This window comes from Pinus tabuliformis, chromosome 7 (genome assembly GCF_031772625.1).
Source record: "Pinus tabuliformis cultivar Carrire ecotype Pingquan chromosome 7, CPIR1, whole genome shotgun sequence".
NCBI lineage: Eukaryota > Viridiplantae > Streptophyta > Pinopsida > Pinales > Pinaceae > Pinus > Pinus tabuliformis.
Genome location: NC_142293.1, coordinates 36,375,887 through 36,401,974, shown reverse-complemented (window position 1 = coordinate 36,401,974; position 26,088 = coordinate 36,375,887). Strand labels below are relative to the sequence as shown.

At 39.7% G+C, this 26,088-nt stretch overlaps 1 protein-coding gene across 1 annotated transcript in view; it reads right to left on the bottom strand.

Moving 5' to 3' along the window:
- LOC149245121 (GEM-like protein 1) overlaps positions 1 to 26,088 on the bottom strand; it is a 218,737-nt gene that overhangs the window by 169,395 nt on the left and 23,254 nt on the right. The gene's annotated exons all lie outside the window — the stretch shown is intronic.

The window sequence follows — 26,088 nt, the reverse complement described above, 5'->3', positions numbered from 1 at the left end:
ATCCAAGAACCTAGGAGAAGATCCTTCCTTATGTTCAGCACAGTTATAACAGAGCTCTCCATAGCTCGACTAGCCGCAGTCCCTTTCAAGTGGATTTAGGATTTCAACCATTGTGTCTGATTGATGTTGCCATGCCTCATGTGACTACACAAACCGAATCCACACATGTACAGTCTGAGATTGATAAAGCAACCAGGTTTATTGAATGCATCTAGCACATCCGCCAATAAGTGCACGATATCTTAGATAAGTCCAATGTCAAGTACAAGCAGCAGCATGATCAGCATCGAGTACCACATAAGTTTTAGGTGGGCGACAAAGTCTAGTTGCATTTACAGAAAGAACGCCTGGTAGAAGCCCATCGGAAGCTCTGACCTCTCTGATACGGGCCTTACACCATCACCAAGGTTGTGGGAGACAACGCTTTTGAGCTCAGCATTACCCCATTCCTTGGCCTGCACCCACTGTTCAATGTGGATTGCCTTCGGCCATACTTTCCACCATTGTTGGACACATCAGACATTGTAGAACAGCTAACACCAATAGAGCTCAACCCAAACTGCATGGGATAGGCCACAATTGATCGAATCATGGACACACAGATAAAGAACACTCACCAACAGAAGATCCAACTGTATCGGGTTGTTAAAGTTGGCCAACTCTTGCACCAAGGCAAGTGACTCACCAAGGACCAAGTTCAGCAGAATTTTCCCCATCTCATGGAGGCACTCAACATAACGGGGACCATTGCTTCCTAAGGGGGGAGGATTGATCCAAGGGGATATTAGTGGCCACCCGCCTATTCTACGTGGACCCTCACCGTTGTTACTTTCAGTTTCTTTAATCATAGCACATCTTACTATTTTTGGCAATTTTTCGGGTCCTAAACTTCCGGAGTCGTTTTGAGGGCCTAAAACGCGTTTTTTTGGGAAAACAGAGAGCCTAAAAAAAAGTCAAATTGGTTTATCCTATCTTCTTTCGGATTCCTCTTGGAGATCTTCGAAACGAGGTATTATGATAATCAAACAGAGATCGCATGTCAAAGTTACGACCCAGGAAGTTGACGTTCCAACTAATCTCAACAGGGCCCACAAGTTTTTTGTGTTTCATCTCATAGGGTTAGGTTTTTGGATGTTTAGGGTTTCTCATTGTTTCTTAATGATAAAAAGGCCTCTGAGCCTCATTGTAACACAGATCTGAAGGCATGCAGCCACCACATCTCTTCACAGAGATAAGCTACCATCGCTTGAGCTAGTCTATTTCCATTCTGCATGTATACAGTTTTCAGTACTTTATTATTAATGAATTGAAGTGATGTTTTCACTATAACCCTGTGTTTTTGTTTATATATGTATTTCATTTCATTCCTTCATAAATCTGGATCACAACCATCAATCACTTTGGAGATTATAGTCAAAGATTTAGCTCAACGTAAAGTTATAAAAGAAAGGCTAATGAGAGGAGAAAGACACAACATACATCAGCACAAGACAATGGGAGAGGCATCTCAATAGTGAGTGGAGGACCTCCATTCTAGTGTGTCATGTCCAAGGAAGGTACAAAAGTGCAGCATAGAAGATCCAAATCAGCCAAGGAAAAATCTAAAGCCTAATCAACAAATCCATGGTATATTGTAATTGTATTTTCTTCAGTTAGGTTGTAATATACCTAGGGGGGATATTATGGGGTACAGAGGGAGGTACCCAAGGGAATATTGTAATAATGGGATGGGCCATAGTTAATAAATAAAGTGGTTAACCCGCATTATGTAAGGGACCACAAGTAGTTAACAATAATGTGATAAGCCCATTGTATTAGATATATAGTATTGAAAAAACCATGGTAATGACCCATGGTATTGTATGTATGAATCATATATAGATGCTAGAGACTCCACATTGAGAATGTCAAGGAATATTGTAATAAATCTGACCCAGAAATATATGATAAATCAAATATACCCAGTAACTGTAAATAATCTCAAGAGAATTACAAACACAAAATATAGAAATGCTTCTTTATTGATCAAACCCTTGAGGTAGGGCAACACCATACAATCACTCCTTAAGGAAAAAGAGCACTCCACAAGCCATATGCTTGCCAATACAATATTCCTTGACATTCTCAATGGGGAGTCTCTAGCATCTATATATGATTCATACATACAATACCATGGGTCATTACCATGGTTCTCTCAATACCATATATCTAATACAATGGGCTTATCACATTATTGCTAACTACTTGTGGTCCCTTACATGATGCGGGTTAACCACTTTATTTATTAACTATGGCCCATCCCATTATTACATTATTCCCTTGGGTACCTCCCTCTGTACCCCATAATATCCCCCTTAGGTATACTACATGGGCCATTATCCCAAGACGGGCGCCCAAGTAGGTTCTGAATATTCCGATTGAGTTATTAATGAAAAAAATTATTATGCAAAAATCTGTGTGTAACATGTAACTGAGATTGGTTGTTGATATTTTGCTTCCCCTGAATAATTGTGCTAAGAGCCTAGTTGTGAATTTAATCAGTAGATTTGTAATCTACTAGGTTAATAAAGTGTCAAGTGCTAGGTTCACGGAAATTTAACATGGTATCAAAGTGTTGAAAATGTAGCAATGGAAAGTATTTTGTCTTGTGCCTTAGCCAGTGAAGACCATGAATTAGTCTTTCTCTCACATGGATGTAAATGCATGAGATATACTTAAATTATGATGAGTTGATTTCCAGTTTACTAGAATGTTCATCAAGTTTGCATGCACATTGTTGGAGCTTCAGTGAGTTGGAGTTTTCGTCAATTAGACTACAGGATGAGGTGGCAGTGACAAGTTGAGTTAGAACGAGCTAAGACTTCAGCGTTGATTGTAGAGAGAACGAGTTGAGTTCTCAGTTAACTTGCAATCACAACTAGAGTAAATCAAGGAGCAACTCAAGCTAGTTAATTGAGAGCTAGTCCAAGTGTAACTCGGGCTTGCTCCAATTAACTATCAAAGGAAACTCGTGACACAAGTGTGAATTGAAATTCGACTAGGCCTCTTGCATGCATCGATTTTTATCTATAAAGAGAAGGACAAAGGCATAAGATCATAGATCATTCTTTATTGTGGAATGTGGTATGTGCATCAGTCGAGGAGCAATTTTGCACATAGATTTAGGAGCAAGTGCGTAAGGATTTAGGAACCGGAGTGCGCAAGGATAGTAGAGCTAAGGGATTAGAATTCTTAGGGCAAGTCGAGACTATCTTTGGCAAAGATCAATTGTGCAAGGCAGAGCCAAGAGCGGGGCCAAGAACAATTGAAGAGCTGAGAATAGTGAGGAGAAACCTAGTGCTTTCTCAGAGACAGATTGTTCGCTGCAATAGCAGCGTGAGTTGTAATAGATCCATTTGCTCAAGAAACATCAATAAATAACACAACAAAGAAAGCAGGTTTTCCTTTTTGGGTTTCCTTAGTAAAACAACTGTGTCAATTTTGTGTGCATGTGTTTTTATCTCGATTATTTTCAGCTACATGTTGAAAGTTCAGAAACTCTGTATCTTGGTGAAAGTAAATTTGGTTTCAGTTTTCAGTTGCCTTGTTTTCAGTGATTCATCCAAGTAGTGCGCAGAGTTTCAAGAAAATTAACACAAAGTGGAAAATCTGAGAATAAATCTCAAGGTGCTAGGTTCATACATGCATTACAAGAGCCAAGTTCAGCCACAACCAAACATGGTAGCAAAGAAAAAATTTAGGCTGAAGGCCATACGTTGTACAACGACCAAGGTGAAAGAAAAGAGATTGTTGTATGGGCATAGACAGGGTAGAGTTTTAAAGTATAATTAAAAATAAAAAATAAAAAAGGAAATATTTTTTGGGTAGCCAACGGCCACCAACCAACGCCCAACCAGGACTGTCGCCACCCAGTCAACCAACAAAAAATCCAGGTTGCAACAATGGATAGGGAAAAGGCGGTTGTGGGGAGACAACTTGCAAAGGTTGTCAAACAGTCACAGGAAAGCTAAAAAAAGGTTGCACGCTAATTGTAGCGAACTCAAGAGGAGTTGACAAGGAAGAGTGCCATAGAATATTCGCTAGTAGTCGTCGCAAGAGGTGTTCAAGGACTGGCTATAAAGGCAAAGGTTTGTGCAGGGTTATCGTAGAGGAGAAAGTAGTATCTCTGTTTAATTTCCACGACCTTGGGTCTAGGTTAGAGTCTTACAATCACTGACGCTACCAAACTAAGAATCTCAACCATAAACTACTTTGAACAGTGAAAATATAAAGCAGTAAATCACATATGTACAATATGTACAATCCCAATCTTCGTTATATTAAACAAACAGAGTAATACAACAGTCTATGGTTTACAAGATACAATGACAATCTTCATTGCAACTTCTATGTTGTATCTTGTCCTGTCGGTCCTTTGCTTCCGTAGTGCTCACTAGTAGTGCCTTAGTCCATCAAGGCATCTACACTTCGAGACTCCAAGAGGGTTGCCTCTTATCACTGCTGCAAGGCACCTCTGCTACAATGAACACGGGCTCATCAAACTACTATCTGGGTAGGCCTCATTCCTGAGCTCCAATCTGCCACGCTAGCAATAACTTTAGTCCATCAAAGTGTTGCACTTCAGCACCGTCCTTCACCCAACCTTCAATTGCTCTTCATCCTTCAAGATAGCTCATCTAGGGCTACTTTGGGTAGCCAACTCGTTGCCCTCCAATCAGCGCTATGATACCCAATACTTCACTGTTGAATCTGCTCCTAGGAAGACATTACACCACCTCAAAATGTCCTCAAATTGGCTCCAACAGGTTGCTACGATCACGATCAAAAGTTGATCCACAAACAAGGATCCAACACCTACAAGAATGTACTAAAGTACATACCTCTGATCATTGTTTTAGCGCATGTTCTTCTGTTGTTGACTTCAGCCTAGCTAGGGCAAGAAAACAGTCCCTTCCAGCCCTCAACTCATGCCCAAAAATCCTCCTCACAACTGCAAGTTTACTTCCTTGAGAGGCTGTCCCTATACGCTAAAGTTTTGGGCTTCTTCTAGCCCTCAAAACAGACTTTGGCTTTCCCTTTAGGGTTGCGGCCTACTTCAGGCTTCCTGTACAGGACTGTGGCAGCGTCTTTGAGGTCTGTTCACCCACAAAACATCACCAAAACAGGTCCAGACTTGCCTTCCCTTACTCGGCCTTCCTGCTATATAGGTTTGGTGCCCAAACAGTCATGAAAAGATGCTTCTCCAACCGTTTTCCTCTTCGTTGGTCCTCCTCTTCTATCTGCGGCCAAGAAAGAGATATCTTCTTCCTTCAACGAGCTCTTTTCTTGTTATGTGTTGCTCAGAATGGATGCTTAAAATAACTCCATATAACCTTCTATATATACCATAAAGAAGGGCTCCCAAAACGTCATGTTTGAAGCAACACGTCCATTGGATTCTTCAAGTCGGCCTACTTGACACCCAATAATTACTAGTCAACTTCAAAAATTCATATCTCTCTAACGACAACTCGGATTTGAACGATTTTTATGCGTTGGAATCGTCTTTCTGAGCACTATCATCCTCATCCATCACATGTTGTGAATCCATCATGGTTTTGCCCCAAAACACGATGGGTACCAAAACCCCATACTTGGGTTCCAAGCCCACAAGCTACCCTTGTGGCACTTTGTCCTCCAAACCCTAAACCCTAGGGCTTGGAGTACCTCCCAAGCTACACAAATCAACAATCTCGAGCCAGCTAGCCACCTCAAGTGTGATAGAGGACCAGTTGTGGATTTGCACAAGGTTGTAGCTCGAGGGGTCTGCATAAGGGAATTGGTCTACTGGTGCAGGGAAGTTGAGATGCGTAGTTGTGTGGGCAAATCAGCATCAAGACATGCAGGGCCGAGGACAAGGTCAAAGAGAGATCAGGAATGATGGAGTCGACCAACCATCATAGACTATCAACCAAAGAATAGTGGCAATAGGAAGCCAACGCCAGGAGACATGATTGCAAGTGGTTCCATGGACGATCACAAGTGACGGGGCCGCAACAGTGTCAAACGAATGTCGAGCAAAGAAAAACAACCAGCATACCAAATATCAGATGAGTCGCAGGTCACAGGACATGGGTAGATTGCAGCAAGCATGATTAGCAAAGGTCTGCCTTCAAAGGGAGACCATACCAATCAGGGATGTGATAAGAGATTTGGGAACCTAAAGGACCAAGAAAATCTTTTAACTTTTGAGTTGAGTTTATGATTTGGAAAGATCACAACAACCAATCTAGTGTTTGAGGGCAGGTTGGAGAGTGCTTATAACTCCATTCCTTAGAAGGCAAAGGTTTCACAAATTCTCTTGGAGAATGGCATATGGAAGTTTGCTAACAACAAACTCACCCCACTTATGGTGCTGCAAATCTGGCCATCCACAATCAAAGGGATGTTAAAGCCAGAAGAATTATCTTAGATGTGGTGAAGGATCATGTGATTCGTCACCTATCCAAGAAAAATACAACAAGGGTATGTGTAAAGCTCTGACAAAGTTATACCAAAGCAATAATGCCAACATGGAAATGGTGTTGAGAGAAAAGCTCAAGAACACCAAGATGACCAAATGAGATATAGTGACTTCTTATCTCACCAAGGTCACTATTGTCGAAATACCCCCGCACATACCCACAGTGTGCATCAATATGCATAAATACCTCTGTCCCAGGGAATTGACTCTCAAAGGAATCAAACCTTCATAATATGAATGGTTTGGCCCTCTTATACAATTCCTTTCTATCGGAACCAATCACCCCGCCTAAACCTCCTATCGGGGGTTAAATCAATTCTCAAGCCTTCATTTTCCCTTTTATCAAAGCATTCCACAAATCTTCCTTATCGGGACTTAAAACACCCTTCGAAACCTTTATATAACCCTCTTAAACCCACATATATATAACCTTCCCTCTTAACCATTGGTTACATATAATTATCGCATCAAAATGCTCTATCGGCGCTATTCCTTATAAAACCCATTTACAAAGGGAAACGTATGCAAATCATACCTTTTTTCTGCCTTCCGTACGGCTTTTGCACATATTCCGAGGCTGTACCTCTATCACAATTGCTATCGGGACTTTCGCAGCACTCATATATATATCATCACCCCTTCCGCCTCCGATATCCGACTACCAGAAACGTTAAAACATGTTTTAAGCCTTAAAAGACTTGGCAACACTTTAACGTAAAATATATGGGATACACGGGCAAACCTGCCCTGAACACATCTAGCAAATCTGAAAACTTATCCAATCACCACTATATATGTCGTCGGGTCTGCCTTCTATGTTAACCTTCTGTCACACCACTCCTCCGAACTCCGATAAGCGATCACCCCGACCTTCGATCGCCGATCGGCTTTATCGCTATCGGCGTATCGCTGGTCCTTGCGCTTGACTCTTCTGTCTTAAACCTCTGATAATGCGATAAGCGATCAGATCTGGACTGTCGATCTGAATCTTGATCCGACAGTCCACGCTTAATCGCATGATCGCGATCGCTCCATTTCATAGGCTCGTTCCAATGTCTTCAAAAGGATTCCGCCTACGCGACTTAATCCTGGTTGTTGATCTAAATGATCCAACGGCTACTGAGCATCAATATTTCACTTCTCGCTCTTCCTTTTACTTGGGTTTTTTCACTATTTTTCCAGCATTTTCTCTGTGGATTGATTCTTCAAAAAGGTCTTGGTTCCTCGCTGTTTCCACTGCTCAACTCTTTCTGATCTTAACTCCTCCAACTCTCAACTTCGTTGTCTCTCTAGAGCTACACTCTGATACTTTAATTGGACTCGATGATCCATTACGATTCTTCTGAATTGTTCTCCTCTCTCTGTGTGTTCTTCACCAGAACTCTGCCTACAACCACAGTTACAAAACTTACGAATTTACCAATTACATGTAATTCAAACATTCAATAGAATTTCACGCATTCAAACAATCCGGAATAGACTTCTATATATAACTATGAACAGCGATTACAGAATGAGACTCTCCGTCTCTCACAGGCCTAATATTCACTATTGTGGCCTCTGTCTCTGACTCTGCCCGTAGGCTTACATATATCTAGAATGGTTTTGTTGAACTAATTCTGGGGTAAATCCTAAACTGACTCCTAAATCTTCTGTGCACTTCTACTTCATTCCTAAAGTCTCTCTCTTGTCCCTCAAATCATGGAATGTTTAAAGAGTCCAAATTGACTTTAGGCTCTTTTGTCATTATTGCCACTCATGTTTTCATTTATTCGAGAGCACTTACAATTTCCTCCCATTATCTAATTAATTCACTTAAAAGTCTAATATTACATTAATTTGTCCCTTAGGAATCCAACTTCCTAAAAATACATGACCCCCTATGTCTACTTAATTACAATGATTTTTTCTTGGGTGAATGCTCTTGCATCAAACTCCCAAAGTAGAAAATATTCATGATCCCCTGATCATGTGTCTTCTGATCTTGGTCTTCCTGGATCCCACACTTTGTTTTGTAACTGTCCACATGCTTTGTCCCCTTGTTGCAGTACTTATGTTGTCTTTTGCTCCATCTTCTTCTTCTTGTCAATCAGATTCAAGTTTTGATTGATCTTTCTTCCTGTTGCTATCATTTTCCTCCATTTGGACTACTTCATCATCAACTCCCACATTTCTTCAATCTCTGTTTCCAATACATCTTTGGACTGGTCCATATTCAGTTTCTTACTTCTTCCTCTTTCTCTTTGCTTCAGGTTGTTGTTGTTGTCCACTATTTCTTCAAGCTGTTGTTTGTTTCCTTTACTTGCTCCAACTTTTGCCTTGCTTGCTTCGTTGACTTCTACGCAGACTTTTATGCTCTCTTATGCTGACTTTTGCTTTGTTTGCTTCAACTTTTGCTGTGACTCCTATGCTGACTTTAATTGCCTCCCTATCATCCTTACCCTCTTTCATGATTGAATCATGACTGTCCAGCACTCTCTCCAACTATTTAACATCTTTGTTCCATGGATTGAATTCTTCCACCGAGTCTTCTTCTTTCACCTTTATTTGGCTGCTCATCTGTGCCAAATCTCCTCTAGCATCTGCAACTAAGCCTGCATTCACAAACCACTTCTTAAAATTAATAAGGCTTTTGTGCCTTTTCTCTCTTTGGCAACAATTCAATTTGTTGCTCTGTTTCTTCCTCCTTTGTCAGCACATCAGTATGCTGATTTGAATTCTCAAAAGAACTCATGAGACTGTCCATTAGTCTCTCTTCCACACCCTTAGTCCTAATGATGTCTTCCTTCTCTTGTTCACTGTAGTGAACTCCTTTTTCTACAATCATACTGTCATAATCTGAATTTCTCAGCAAATATTCCGGCAATGCAATCTCTTTGTGACACTTCATAAGTATTTCATCATCACTTATGTTTCCTGCATTTATACACAAATAATTAGTTTGGAAATCATAAGGTTCAACGGTCTCAACTGTTGCTTCACATATCAGCTCTTCAAACTGAACTTCATCTCCTTCTTCCACAAGAACTTGTTCCTGTGTTGTCACATCTTCACACATCCATGCATTATTAAGTTCCTTCTGCTGCAATAAATCACTGCTTCTCTCATTTAAGAGACATTTTCCATCCTCCTTTACTTCAGAGTTTTTATCTTCTGAAAAATACTTCTTCACACTTCTGACAGCGTCAACAGATTGTTTATCTTCTGCAAAACACTCGTTTATTAGTGTTCTTTCTCCCTTTGCTAAGTCTTTTGCATAGACTTCTTCCTTCTTAACATCCTTCAGTAGATGTCCTTCTTTTTCCTTGACTGTCTCTACAGCTTCCATGGCTACTTCCACTGTGCCTATCATCATAGTGAATTGATGATCCTTTACTATGTTTTCAGTTAACATAGTTTCTTCTTCAAGTTTGCCTTTAGTCTCTTGTTGTTTATCTTCTTCAAGAGTTATCCTTGTCTCCCCATCTGCATTAACATTCTCTTGTATTTGTTTTTCATCAATAACATTAATCAAACTCATTTGATTACCTTTCTGAGGCAGTATTCTTTCATTCTTCATCAGAATAAGATCCTGATTCCTCATCTCTATGACAGCTTCTATAGACTCATCCATAGACCTTTTCTTTTGTATGCAGTCAATTTCCTCCACTTCTGGAAAGTTTTCTTTGTCACCTTTTACTTCTAGATCTTCATCTCCTCTAAAGATATCTTCAATAGGCTGCTTTTCTCCTGCAATACCTACCATCATACACAAACCATCAATTTTAAAAATATAAGACCCTATGGTCTTATTGGATGCTTCAGCCATCATATCTCCTTGTTGTTCTAAATCCTTCATATGATTCAGAAATTCTTCAATTGTCTCCTCTTCAATCTCTTCAAGCCCTTCACTTGGTTGCTTGATATCTTTCTCCAGCTGTATATGAGACCTATCTATCTCATCTTCTTCCAAAACAAAATTTAGATTCTGCTTGTTTTCTTCCTTCTTTATGACAATATCAACAAATTGTCCTTCCTTAGATATTTCACCTGTAAACACACATAAATTTTCAGTTTTAAAACCATGTGACCCTTTGGCCTCACTTGAAGTTTCAGTCTTCAAGTCTTCACTCTCTCCCAAAATTTCTCCTTGTTCTGGTTCACAAATGGACTCTTCCATTTCTGACTCAACTTCCTTGAGTTTTTCCCTCATCCACTTCACTTGCTTTTGTTGTAGCCTTCTCTGCTTCTTATGCCACTCCACTAGCTTCCTCCTCAAGACCCAACCTAGTCTCTGGCTTTCCTCAAGCATTCTCCTCAATGCAACGAGTTGTTCTTTTAACTCTGCAATCCCCTGGTCAATTTCTTCTTGACTCATCCTCTTGCCATTTGCCTTGGCATCCTCTTTCTTCATCTTTCTTCTGTTGTGGCTTCTCTCTGAACCTCTGCTATGACTATCAGTAATCATCTTCTTCTCTTTCTTCATGAGCTCCTCACTCATCTTCAACAAGCCTCTACTACAGCTAGTCCTCCTCGCTGCAATCTTACCTCACTAAGCTCTCCTCACTCAGTCTTTTGGTAAGTACGGTCCTCTATCTAGAACCTCCTCTTGAGCAACAGCTTTGCTCCTTCTAGGCTTTTGCAATCTCTCACTCTCTCTTGAGAACACTTCAGCTATCCTCTCTATGTAATCTCTTGTTGGATTTTCCAGGTTCACTGCCACTTTCCTTCAGAGTGTTTCCCTTACTCTGTCTTCAAGAACACATCTGGTTCTCCTCTCATAGCTTCTCTTGCTGTCACCTGTGCATTAGTAATAAAACACACATTCTCAATTTAAAACAGAACATAACATATTACCTCTCCTTTAAGATCCCAGCATGATCTTGTTTCACCATTCCACCTGTGCCTTGGATGGATTTTTCTCTGTTTTTGTTTCCAAGTCCTCTTTCCTTCAGAACTTGCATTAAGCAATCTTGCTTTCTCTTTCCTCTGTTCCTGTCTACTCCAAGCCTCTGCTGGAACTGCTACAGTCTTCTAGAACCTCAAAAGTTCTCCTTACAGTCTTCTGCTGTAGTCTCTATCAATCATCCATTAAGTTATGCACATTACCTTCTTCTGTGTGCAAACTTCCTTTCGCAGAAATCTTTCCTCGCTCTGATTTCAATTCTGCTCTAATAACAAACCTGCTCTGATACCACTAATGGTGTCGGGATACCCCCACACATACCCACAGTATGCATCAATATGCATAAATACCTCTGTCCCCGGTAATTGACTCTCAAAGGAGTCAAATCTTCATAGTATCAATGGTTTGGCCCTCTTATACAGTTCCTTTGTATCAGAACCAATCACCCCGCCTAAACCTCCTATTGGGGGTTAAATCAATCCTCAAGCCTTCATTTGCCCTTTAATCAAAGCATTCCACAAATCTTCCTTATCGGGACTTTAAACACCCTTTGGAACCTTTATATAACCCTTTTAAACCCACATATATATAACCTTCCCTCTTAACCATTGGTTACATATAATTATCGCATCAAAATCCTCTATCGGCGCTATTCCTTATAAAACCCATCTACAAAGAGAAACGTATGCAAATCATACCCCTTTTCTACCTTCCGTACGGCTTTTGCACATATTCCGAGGTTGTACCTCTATCGCAATCGCTATCAGGACTTTCGCAGCACTCCTCATATATATATCATCACCCTTCCGCCTCTGATATCCGACTATCGGAGACGTTAAAACATGTTTTAAGCCTTCAAAGACTCAACAACACTTAACGTAAAATATATGGGATACACGGGCAAACCTGCCCTAAACACATATAGCGGATCTCAAAACTTATCCAGTCGCCACTATATATGTCGTCGGGTCCGCCTTCTATGTTAACCTTCTGCCACGCCACTCCTCCGAACTCCGATAAGCAATCACCCCGACCTTCGATCGCCGATCGGCGTTATCACTGGTCCTTGCGGTTGACTCTTCTGTCTTAAACCTCCGATAATGCGATAAGCGATCAGATCTGGACCATCGATCTGAATCTTGCTCCGACGGTCTATTAGAATAATGCTATTTTAGTGTTTAATGCTCATTTATGTAAATAAGATCGTATGTGATCTTATTAGCAATTTCTTATTAGAAACTTGTTGTTTCTATTTCTTAGTAGAAACCTATTGTTTCTGTAAATACATTTGTATTATTTATTGAGCTTCATTGCTCATTGTAAATCAATTCAATTCATGGTATCAGAGCTCGGGTATTTTTTTAGAAATAATTTTTTCATCGCTTGAAAAATTTCGTGCTTCATTTCATGCTCTCTAGGAGTCTGAAAAAACAAAATTCTAGGCGTCAAAGTCTGCCATCGCCATTTGTTGCTGCTGTTGAAACCATTGTTGCTGCTGGTGGTTCTGATTAGGGTTTGCGAAAGGAGGGCCGACGCCTGCTGTGCTTTGCATCATTCTTCCGCTCGAAGCTTACGCAATGCCTCAAAAATCGAATCGCGCCCCCGAATTCAAGCGGACAATTTCTATGAGGGGAACGATTTGGGTATGAGGAATTTGAATAAGCGGACGATTTCTGCTGTTGGAAGTGGCATGTGGGAGGAAGCCCGTGGACCTGTCTGCAGACACCGAACGGTTTTTTTTGGTAGACTAGGTCTGGGCACTGTACACCAACGCGAGTCGGGGAATTTAAATCTACAAAGAGGGGAGGTCTGAGAATAGATCTGTTTAAGGCGTGGTTTGATTCCTTTTGTTTGGTCTCTGCGACAAAGTTTACGCATTGTTCGCCCATGCTCGCTCGATATTTGAACGTCGGAAGCACGACTAACTGAAGGCTGCTCTTTCAGAAAGAAGGAAAGAGTATTAGAGAGGCTGGGACGTATTCCATTTTGGTCGAATTTCTGGAGGAAAGAGGACGAAATTTGAAGAGTGAGTTGGGCCGCGCTTCCCACTAGACGTTTTACCACTGCTAGCACGAGTTTATATAAGGACACAGGTGTCAAATCCCCTTCTCTGTCAGAAACGCAAATCTAGTTATATTTTGTGTGGGGGTACGTACATCAAGCAGAAGCTGAGCTATGAGTTAAGGAGAGGCATATCTACTCCCAAATTGACAGAGTTGTCATCTCTCTGTTGCCTGTGTGCTCTGGAAGTGACAGAAAGAAGTGGGCCTCTAGTACGAGTTCAATCTATTGCCACTCATTCTTGGGTTGCGTACCATCTCAAGCACCAAAACTAGATTATTCTGAGGTATATTAAAGTTGCATATACAGGGGTGACGTGGAAGCTGCTGGTGTAATTTGCATATGACTAGGACGTGTTATAGAAGAAATAACACTGTTGGACATGGCCAATTAAAAGGCTGATATGTATGATTGTTTTTCCTAAAAGCACTGATAAGTTGGGGACATATTGCTGAAGGCGAAATTAATTGTTTACTTGGCAGGGCCGAGTTTTCATTCTGGTTCTATTTCATATTGCACCAACACCTGTCAAACTTTGTCCGAATCAGCCGGCATCTGCATTGAAATCCGTGCCAGACTCCTTTGTTGTTTTCTGTGTCTTGGGAAACGTCAAGATGGCCTCGCTAACCAACCTGATGTTGGAAGGCAGTCAGCGCTTTAATGGCACCAATTATAACATCTGGAAATAGAAAATGTTGACCATTTTTTAATATAGGCGTCTTGACCAGCTCGTTTTGGGAAAAGAGCTCAGTCCTAGTACACCTAGTGCAGATCAAGATAAGTTTGATGATCAAAATCGAGAGGTTGTTATGCTTCTCAAACTCTCTGTGACTGATGATCAGTTACCACAGATTCCTTTCGGTAAGACAGCTGCCGAAATCTGGCAACATTTGAAGGAATTGCACGAGACATCCGACAAGAGCAGAGCTTTCTTTCTAAAGAATCAGTTGTTCACCATCATGATGGATGAACATATGTCTTTACAGAAACATCTTAACAAGATTAAAGACATTCAAGATCAGCTCGAAGCCATTGGTCGGACCATGGAGGAAGAAGATATGGTAGTCATCACTCTGAAAAGTCTACCAAAACCTTATACTTCATAGAAACACTCAACATTACTTCCACTAATGTTGATCTGAAGTTTCCGGAGTTATGCACCAAACTCTTGCAGCACGATCGTTGGAAACAGCAGTTTGGTAGTGGTGCTTCATCAGCCTCCTCAGAAAATGCTTTTGCTACCAAATATCAGTCCTTTCAGCAGAAAAGTTCTTCTCAGCCTTTTGATCCTGCTAAGAAGAAAAATGTGCAATGTAATTACTGTCACAAGTGTAACAAATAAAATATATATAAATAATGTAAAATAGTGTAAACAATAATAATCATAAATAATTATTAGTTAAATAGTAATTAGGCTGAAGAGGAATGTCTAAATGAAACATGACTCTTCATGAAGAGACACTTGCTTGGCATATAAGCAAGCCTCTTGTTCTCATTGTAAATCATTCATTCATTCTTATTCATTTTATTTAATATAATATTTATATCCTAAATGGATATCTTGACATTCCAAGTCTTTTGGAGTAATTAATTTATAGAAGGAACTTTGTTCGCATCATTTGGTATCAGAGCAGCTCGGTCCTCTAGGTTGCTTAACCCATGCACAGAGCTCGTTCTCTTATCCAAGTCTTTGACTATCGAAATTCGTCAACCTTGTTGCCGTATAATTGAAGCATTTTGCTCAATATTTGTGAGTTTATGCTTTTCTCCGTTTTTCTATGCCTATGGCCATATAAAAAAAAAATTAACCAAAATAAAATAGATATATATATATATACAAGTAAATAAAATAAAAAATAAAAATAAAAAAGAAGAAGAAAAAAAAGTAAAAGAAAACACAAAACGGATACAAAATCTCATACCAAGTATATTTAAAACTTTTTACGTGGAGAAGCCCGTGGTTTTAAAAACAACCCATGGTAATTGCCCATGGTATTTTAAAAGGTTAAAAAAAAAACAAACAGAAACCAAAAGGAATACGTTTTACTTTTTACATGGAGAACATTTTAACGGAGGTTTTAGAAACAACCCATGGGAATAGCCCATGGTATTTTAAAAGTTAAAGAAAAAACAAGGATACAAAGCTGTTAAGTGAAAGGTAAATATTACTTTTTATAGGAGGTTTTAAAAACAACCCATGGTAATAGCCCATGGTATTTTAAAAGTTAAAGAAAAAACAAGGATACAAAAGCTCTTACGTGAAAGGTAAAAAATTACTTTTTACTTAAAAAGTATTATGAACATCGTGACCGTGTCATATGAAAAGACGTGACCTTTATATTTATTAAGTGTGGTGACATCATAAAAGTTTATATTAAGTGTGACTTTTATATTAAGTGGGGTGACATTAAAAGTTATCAAGCGAGTAATTAAGTATATAAAAAAGGGACCAATTTATTATTTAAAAAAAAGAAGTGAAACTATTATTATTATAAGATAATAAAGTTATTTTGAAAAAGGGTTGTAATATAAAAATTAGAGGGCAACAATATAAAGGAGTACTTTTTTAATAAAGGAGTATTCAAGTTTTAACAATCCACATTAAAGGAGAATATTTGAAAAATATATATAGAAGAAATAAGTGAGATTTTATAATAAAAATAGCTCCAGTTGACATATTGTTACATATAAACATCAAGGCAAAAATGGAGACTAGCAATGAAAGGTTTCCTGAAACCCATAGTACATGTGTTTGCACACTATTTAACATCAAAGGATCACTCGCAGGAAGAGACATCATAATCTCTATCAGTCCTACTGAAAGAAGTAATTATGCTAGTCTTAAATGTGCTAATCAATTGGTGATTCCTGAATCAAATATAGTTGAAACAAATATTTTTGGCAAACAATACGATATAAGCAATTTACACCTAAATATTGGAGATTATACTTTTACCTCACAATTCACCATGAAAACCTTATGTTTTAACGATAGTGACATTGTTTTGAGATCACCCTGGATGGAAACTCTAGGTTCCTTTATTCTAAATACTAAGAAAAAGTGTTTAACATTTTCTTACAAGAAGAAGAAAATAACACTCCAAGATGTTACACTGAAACCTAATTCAGTAACGCCAGAAGATATATTGGATATTTTAAAAGTAATGTCTCAAAAAGGAAAAAAAGTATTACAAAATATGCAAAGTGAAATTGACAAAATCATTGTTGTCAAAAATGAAGAAATTTCTCGATTTAAAAAGCACAACGAAAAGTTATCAACATAAATTAAGAAACTTAAGAAGGATAAGAAGTCATTAGAAAACAAGAGAAAGAAGCATCAAGTGTAGGAACTCAAGTTGATGACAAAACAACAAATACCGATCCAATGAATATGACAACTTTAGAAGACAAGTCAGTTGAAGAAACGACACACTTAGATATTGCAGTTCAGACAATGAACATCCCCAATGAATGTTCCATAACCAATTCAACAACATCTTCGCCAGAAGAAAATCTAAAAACTCCATATCGACATCCGAATCACGAGAGTAGACCAATCAACCATGCTACGTATTGGGACCATTCAGAACCGAAACGACAAATTGATGTTCCAAAGAATAATGACGTAAAATCAATCACGTCTTATGCTGACAAGTCATTACAAAATTCCAGTAATCAGAATATTATACAGAAGATTAATCTGGGATGGTCTGATCCCTTCTCAGTTTTGTTTGTCACTAAAAAGATCATATCAACTTGTATCGACGAGGATGACTATTCCGAGACAGAAAGACTTTCGAAGCTGAAAAAAAGATCAAGCCTTTTTCATCGACAAGCTTTGAGGACAAAGCTTTTTGAGGAAGGAGGCAATGTAACGAATAAAATATATATAAATAATGTAAAATAGTGTAAACAATAATAATCATAAATAATTATTAGTTAAATAGTAATTAGGCTGAAGAGGAATGTCTAAATGAGACATGACTCTTCATGAAGAGACGCTTGGTATATGAGCAAGCCTCTTGTTCTCATTGTAAATCATTCATTCATTCATTTAATATAATATTTATATCCTAAATGGATATCTTGACATTCCAAGTCTTTTGGAGTAATTAATTTATAGAAGGAACTTTGTTCGCTTCAACAAGTTTGGCCACATGAAGAAAGATTGCCGACAGAGGATTGCTTCTGAACAGAAGAAGCAGGGAGGGTCTCATCAGAAAGCGAATGTAGCAAAACATTCCGAGCAGAAGGAATCTGCCTTTATGCCTTTATGGCTAAGAGGTCCTCAGATCATGCCACGTCTTCTGCCTGGTACATTGACTCTGGTGCATCACCTCATTTCTCTCACAGTGGTGACTAGTTTACCGACTTCTCATCTTTCAGTGATTCCATGGTATTCGATGGAGGTGAAGAGTACACAGTGGTTGGCAGAGGTACAGTTCAGATCCAGTCTAATGGGCGCACACTCATCTTCCTGAATGTGTACTATGATCCTGGTATGGAAATTAATCTATTGTCTGTCAGCCAGATTATGAGGAACTCTCCTCAGCTTGATGTGGTGTTCAGTGCGCACAAGTACTCCATTATTGACAGGGAAACTCGCCTTACGATCGATGTTGGCCTAGAAGATCATGGCCTATATAGGCTTCTTGACACTAGTGATTCTCTAGAAGCGGTTCTAGCAGCTCGTGTTTCTCCCATCAGCACTCTGTGGCATCAGAGATATGGGCATCTAAACATTCAGTATCTCTCTCAGCTATCTCGGGAGGGACTTGTGTCAGGGTTACCTGATATTCAGACTCAGCATTTGGGAGTGTGCGGCGCCTATCAAGCTGGCAAGCAACATCGGTCTTCATTCAAGGATGGAGAATCTTGGCGCACATCTAAGGTACTCCAGTTAATTCATGCTGATATTTGTGGTCCTATGAATGCATCTTCAATCACTGGTTGCAAATATTTTTTGCTTATTGTAGATGATTTCAGTTGAAAGATGTGGGTGTACTTTCTAAAACATAAATCTGATGTATTTAGTATCTTTCAGAAGTTTAAGTCCTTAGTTGAAAAAGAGTCTAGCTGTAATATCATAACTCTTAGGACAGATAACGAGAGGGAATTTTGTTCTTCTGCTTTCTCCAACTTCTGTGATACCCATGGCATCAAAAGCCAATTAACTACACCCTACACTCCTCAGCAGAACAGTGTTGTCGCACGTCGCAACCATACGGTTGTTGAAATGGCTCATTCCATGTTACAACACATGAGTGTTTCGAACAAATTTTGGGCTGAAGCAATGTTTACTGCTGTCTATCTTCTTAACCGATCACCTACTCAGGCTGTTAAGGGGAAAACTCCAAAAGAGGTTTGGTCTGGCCATAAACCTAAGATTAGTCACCTCATAGTGTTTGGCTCAGTTGCATATGTTTGGATTCCAGCTGCTAAGCACTCTAAGTTGGATTCCAAAAGCCAGAAACTCATGATGACAGGGTACAGTGATCACCACAAGGCCTATACGCTAATAGATATAGACACTGATCGTCTTATCTTCAGTCGGGACATAGTATTTGTTGAAGACAGAGGGTTCTTTCAGTCTCCTCCTTCTGAGCAGTGTTCTAAGGATCAGCCTCACAGTGTTCTTTTTCCGTTAGGTCCACCTGATGGGAGGGATGATGCAGCGTCAGTATTTGAAGATGCACTACCTGAGTTCCCTCTGGAAAATAATCCTCCTCTCGCTACTCCTGTTGTTCCTGAGCCTCCTCCACCTACTCCAAATATTGGTTCTTCTACTCTCCGGCCTAAATGGTGGGCTAAAACTATTGGTGATCTTCGGGATAATGAGCTCCTTGTTCTAGAAATAAGAGCAAACAACAGCCTACAGTAAATTTTGCTCTTATGGCTAACCTACACAGTATTTTTGAGCCTCAAACCTATTTAGAGGCTAAGGGTATACCTGACTGGGAACAAGCTATGGAAGCTGAATTCCAGAGTCTTTAGAAGAATCACACTTGGACCCTTTCTGATCTTCCTGCAGGGAAGAAGCCCATTAGCTGCAAATGGGTGTATAAAGTGAAATACAAAGCTGACGGAACCCTAGACAAGTATAAGGCTCGCCTTGTTGCTCGAGGGTTCTCACAGAAGGAAGGCATAGACTATGAGGAGACCTTTGCTCCTACAGCCAAGATGAGTACCATACAACTCGTCCTTGCCTTAGCAGCTCAGTTCAGTTGGAAAGTCTATCAGATGAATGTAAAGAGTGCTTTTCTGAATGGTGACTTACAGGAAGAAGTCTACATGACGTAGCCTCCAGGATTCAAGGTTGTCGGTCAAGAACAGAAAGTCTGTAGATTAGTTAAAGCACTCTATGGTCTGAAACAAGCCCCTCAGGCTTGGTACATGAAAATTGATAAGTACCTAACAGATCATGGCTTTCAGCAGAGTCCATCTGATGCAACCCTGTATATCAAACATACTGGTGATGATATTCTGTTTGTGGTTGTCTATGTGGATGACCTTATCATTACTAGCAGTTCAGCACATTTGATCCATGGGATCAAACAGGATTTGTGCAGCACTATTAATATGACAGATTTGGGACTTCTTCATTACTGTTTGGGGGTTCAAGTCTCACAGACTGAGAACATCTTTCTCTCTCAGTCCAAGTAAGCCATAAGTCTTGTGGACAGGTTCAGAATGCAGGATTGCAAACTTGCCATGACTCCTATGGAACCAAGCCTCAAACTTTCAACTCAGTCATCCTCACCACTTGTGGATGAATCTTTATTCAGGCAATTAGTGGGCAGCCTCATCTACCTTACTGCCACTAGACTTGATATCAGTTGTGTAGTGAGCTACATTTCACGCTTCATGGCAGCTCCTAAGGTTGATCATTGGATAGCAGCGAAGCGTGTGCTGCGTTATGTGATTGGCACTCCTGATTATGGACTTTTGTACACTCGGAGTTCAAATCCTACACTCACTGGTTACACAAATTCCGACTGGGTAGGTTCGATTGATGACTGTAAATCTACAGCTGGGTATGTGTTTAGTCTGGGATCCGGTGTTGTCACATGGACTAGTAAGAAGCAGCAGGCAGTGGCTCTCTCCTCGACAGAAACAGAGTATCGGGGAGTGGTTAAGGTATCTTGTGAGGTAGTTTGGCTTCGACGTATGCTTGCGGATATGCATGTTTCCCAGGCAGGTCCTACTCCCTTGTTCTGTGATAATCAGGGAATGCTCAAACTTGCTAAGAATCCAGTCTTCCATGAACGAACAAAGCATGTGGAAACCCATTGTCACTACATTCGGCAGCTTGTTGAAGACGGATCCATTCAGTTGTTGTATGTTCCCACCACGGAGCAGCCAGCAGACATCTTCACCAAGCCCCTTGGTCTTGATAAGTTTGTAAAATTCAGAGGGTCTATAGGTGTTGTAAATAGATTGAGCATTAAGGGAGGGTATTAGAATAATGCTATTTTAGTGTTTAATGCTCATTTATGTAGATAAGATTGTCTGTGATCTTATTAGCAGTTTCTTATTAGAAACTTCTTGTTTCTATTTCTTAGTAGAAACCTGTTGTTTCTGTAAATACATTTGTATTATTTATTGAGCTTCATTGCTCATTGTAAATCAATTCAATTCATTCATTGATTACGGTCCACGCTTAATTGCATAATCACGATCGCTCCATTTCATAGGCTCGTTCCGATGTCTTCAAAAGGATTCCGCCTACGCAACTTAATCCTGGTCGTTGATCTAAATGATCCAACGACTACTAAGCATCAATATTTCACTTCTCACTCTTCCTTTTACTTGGGTTTTTCGCTATTTTTCCAGCGTTTCCTCTGTGGATCGATTCTTCAAAACAGTTCTGGTTCCTCGCTGTTTCCACTGCTCAACTCTTTCTGAGCTTAACTCCTCTAACTCTCAACTTTGTTGTCTCTCCAGAGCTACGCTCTGATACTTTAATTGGACTCAATGACCCATTACGATTCTTCTGAATCGTTCTCTCTTTGCGTGTTCTTCACCAAAACTCTGCCTGCAACCACAGTTACAGAACCTACGAATTCACCAATTACATGTAATTCAAACATTCAATAGAATTTCACACATTCACACAGTCCGGAATAGACTTCTATATTTATAACTATGAACAGTGATTACAGAATGAGACTCTCCGTCTCTCACAGGCCTAATCTTCATTGTTGTGGCCTTTGTCTCTGACTCTGCTCGTAGGCTTACATATATCCAGAATGGTTCTATTGAACTAATTCTGGGGTAAATCCTAAACTGACTCCTAAATCCTCAGTACTGACTCCTAAATCTTCTGTCCACTTCTACGTCATTCCTAAAGTCTCAATCTTGTCCCTCGAATCATGGAATGTTTAAAGAGTCCTAATTGACTTTAGGCTCTTTTGTCATTATTGCCACTCATGTTTTCATTTATTCGAAACCACTTACAATTTCCTCCCATTATCTAATTAATTCACTTAAAATTCTAATATTACATTAATTTGTCCCTTAGGAATCCAACTTCCTAAAAATACATGACCCCCTATGTCTACTTAATTACAATGATTTTCTCTTGGGTGAATGCTCCTGCATCAGTCACACAAGTTCGTGATGAGTTGGCCACAATTGGGGACGTTGTGAGAGCTGGAGAGATGGTAAGAACAACCCTGAATGGCTTCACAAGACCATGGGCTCCTTTCATCAAAGATGTCATGGCACAAGAGAGACTTCTTGATTGAGATAGGTTGTGGGGCAATTTCATCCAGGAAGAGACTCAAAGAGAATCTTTATCAAGAAGCCAGCACAAGAGTGATGGTGTGAATATTGCTCTTGCTAGTCAAGCCATGAAGAGCAAAGGAAAAGATTTGAGCAGTAGGGGTGAGAAGTCAAGCTCACAACCGAAGAAGAAGGACTTGACTAAGTTCAATTGTTTTTCTTGTCATAAGATGGGCATTGTGCTTCACAGTGTCCAAAAAGGAAGGAAGACGAAAAGGGTATGCAGTCATCTATAGTTGTATCAGCAAAAGCTCAGGTAGAATAGTTTGCTAGGAAGTTTGAAACTAAGTTCTCACTTGTTTTCTACTTTTCCTAAAGCACCTTACCAATTGGTGCATGGCTATTAGATAATGGAGCCACACTACATATGACAAGAGCATGAGAGTTGTTTGACAGCTTGACCAAGTGGAACTCAAAATTGCATGTGGAGTTTGGTGTTGATACCAAATATATAGTGAAAGGGTTTGGAACAATGATATTCTAGCTTGAGTCAGGAGGCAGGTTAGAAATGTAGAGCATGCTATGGGTGCAGAACTCAAGTGGTGTTTGCTCTAGGTCTCCATGATAGAGAAAAAGGTGTTGAAATTTCTAAGTCTAATCTGTTAGAAATTTTCCTGCACTATCTGGTTTATTTCGCCTACTTGTTTAATTACTGAACAAGTTATTTAACCATATAAATACTGAAATAAACACAATGCAGTCTCAACCATCTATAGATCAACAATTGAAAGAAATAGACAAACATACAAGGGACACCGTTATTTTTGGGCAATCGTCCCTGAAAAACCCAACTTGGGAAAACTGGTGTAGCAGTTCTTAGGGTTTTATTATTAAGCAGTTTTCTTGAGTACAACTGGGTGCCAAACTAGCTCACCCAACAAAGAAATCTATCTAGCAGTAATACCTCTCTTCGGAAGCAGATATTCTGAAAGTCTACTCCACAAAACTCTCTCCAACACCTCTCTAAGGCACTGCGTCAACTCTCCTAGCCTATGCGTCAGCCTGAAACCCTCTATGTCAGCCCTTGGAGGCTCTGCACAGCCTCTCTGGCCCTCTGCGTCACTTTTGCAGCCTCTGGTCACTCACGCAGGCCCTCTGACACTCTGCGTCACTTTTGCAGCCTCTAGTCACTCACGTAGGCCCTCTGGCCCTCTGCGTAGTCACTGCTGGCCTCTACGTGACTCCTTCTGGCTCTGCGTCTGCCTCTCTACCTCTGCGCTGGTCTTCCGGCACTATCTTTGCCTCTCCGCTATGCACTCACTGCCCCTCGCTACAACTCTGATCACTGGTTCAATTTCTCTTAGCAAACCCCACTTTATAAAATCGAACTGACTTATCACTCTAGTGTCTCTCCAACTGACCCTCAAGCCTCCTCTTATACTTTTTATGTTGAGTCTTCAACGGTCGAGATTACATCTCTAATCAACGGCTAAGATTAGATTTGGCTTGATCCATGCCATTTAGAACCTTCTAACCCAGTTGTATATTAATACCCATTAATATTTTAATTTTCCTAAGTTTAGACTTAGGAACCCATTAAAAATATTAATTATTTTAATATCTCCTTCACCAGGTAGAATTTCCCCAAACCATTTCTGAATCTTGGAGATCTCATGTACTTTAGCCTCTCCACCAATTTTCATGGCTAGAGCACATCTGATGCTACCCCAAATCAACAAAAGGGGTTTTTTGTAGCATTCCAAGATGGACAAGCACTAATCAAGCCCATGGGATCTAGCTAAGACAATGGCCATGTCATTGGAGTTAGAGAGACCAATCTCATAGACTAAAGGGCCAACCTATTCAAGCAACGATAGAGAACAAGGAGCGAGAAGCTCCAAAGGTTGAGCAATACAAAGGGAGCCAACCTTCAGGTTCAGGTGGGGAGGAGCAATTAGCAAATCCATCCAAATCTGTCAAGAAGGTCTCATGGTATGAGATGACTTTATAAGGTGTTAAGGAACAGGAGGCTTGTAGGAACAAGTCCTAAGGGAGCAAGTCTTCAAGGATGATTCTGAACCAAGTGGCAAGGAAGGTTTCCAATTTAAAGGAAACAACCATGGCAACAGATGCAGTTCCAGGATTAAAGCTAGTTCCAAGTGGCAGAAGTACCTCCTTGGCTAAGAGGAAATATTTGTAGCTCGAGTAGATACTTCTGCACAGGCCTAAGTGTCTAGGCATGCAAAAACTTCTGCACAAGCCTAAGTGTCTAGGCATGCAGAAATCACCCAAAGTCTCCTCAAGACACTTGCTCAAGTTTGAGCATGTTGCTATTGTAACTTACCCTAAGTCTAACTTAAAAGCACTTAATTATATATGTTGGCTATTGAGCTAAAGAAACTTAGGAAAAGTGAATTATTTACTTTAGTGACTATTTTAATTTCAACAGTTGATCTCAAGTGAGGCAAGATCTTATCTCGGCTATCAATCACTTTGGAGATTATGGTTAGGCAATTGGCTCAATTGAAAGTTATAAAAGAAAAAGGCTAAGAAGATGAGAAAGGCACACCATACAACAACACAAGACATTGAGAGAGGCATCTCAATGGTGAGTGGAGAAGGACTTCCATTCTAGTGTGTTGGGTCCGAGGACGGTGCAGAAGTGCAACATAGGAGATCCAGATCAGCCAAGGAAATCAAGGTCAAATCTAGGGCCTGATCCACTGGATCAAATCCAGGGTATGTTGTAGTTGTATTTTCTTCAGTTGGGCTATCATCCCAGGACAAAAGCCCAAGTAGGTTTTGATCGAGTTATCAATGAAGAACTGCTGATTGGGCAGAATCTGTATGTGCCACATGTGATTGAAATGGGCTGTTGATATTTTGCTGCCACTGAATAATTGTGTTAAGAACCTCGTTGTGCATTGTTCAGTAGATCAGTAAAGTTAATATAGTGTCTAGTGCTAGGTTCACAGAAATTTAACAATACATTACCTATTAAAAAACAAAAAACAAAAAAAATCCTTTGGGCCAGTGTATTGCAAAATGAAAATGATTCAATGAGGAACTGATAGCACTAAAACATTACAACTCAGTTTCTGACCTATTCAACTAGCTCACGTCAACCATTTCATAATGCTATGCAAAGTTGACAATTGAAATAGAATTGGAGATTTCTGGAATATCCTTGTCCAGAATCCAGGCTCCAACATTCTATGGGGTAATTTTCCTTCTCATCGCATATGGAACATTGCATTGAAATAAGATTTAGAAATATCCTGAAGATAAAATCCTAAAAGAGAAAGACCTCTACTTTTTTTGCAAAAATGAAAATATTTCATGGTCACGTCAACCATTTGATAATGCTATGCAAAGTTGACAATTGAAATAGAATTGGAGATTTCTGGAATATCCTTGTCCAGACTCCAGACTCCAACATTCTATGGGGTAATTTTCCTTCTCATCGCATATGGAACATTGCATTGAAATAAGATTTAGAAATATCCTGAAGATACCAAATCCTAAAAGAGAAAGACCTCTACTTTTTTTGCAAAAATGAAAATATTTCATGGAAAACTTACATGTCTATAAAAATTATTTCCTTGCAACACAACAAACGAGTAAAAGTCATTTCGCACATCCTAAAAACATGCATGAAGTAGCTTTTGATCACATTCATCTTAAAATTAAAGAACCTAAAAACATGCATCATCCTAATGACACTATTATTTCAACATATAGATATGGAAAAGATATATGCACAAGTTAACATGTAATTATCCAATGCCTTGAATCATGAAAACAGTCATAGTTCATCCTACTATGAAAAGGTGCGGACTAACACAAATATACCCATCCTCCATTATCACAAGCAATAACCAATGTAATTTAGATATTATTCCCCTTTTAACTGTCC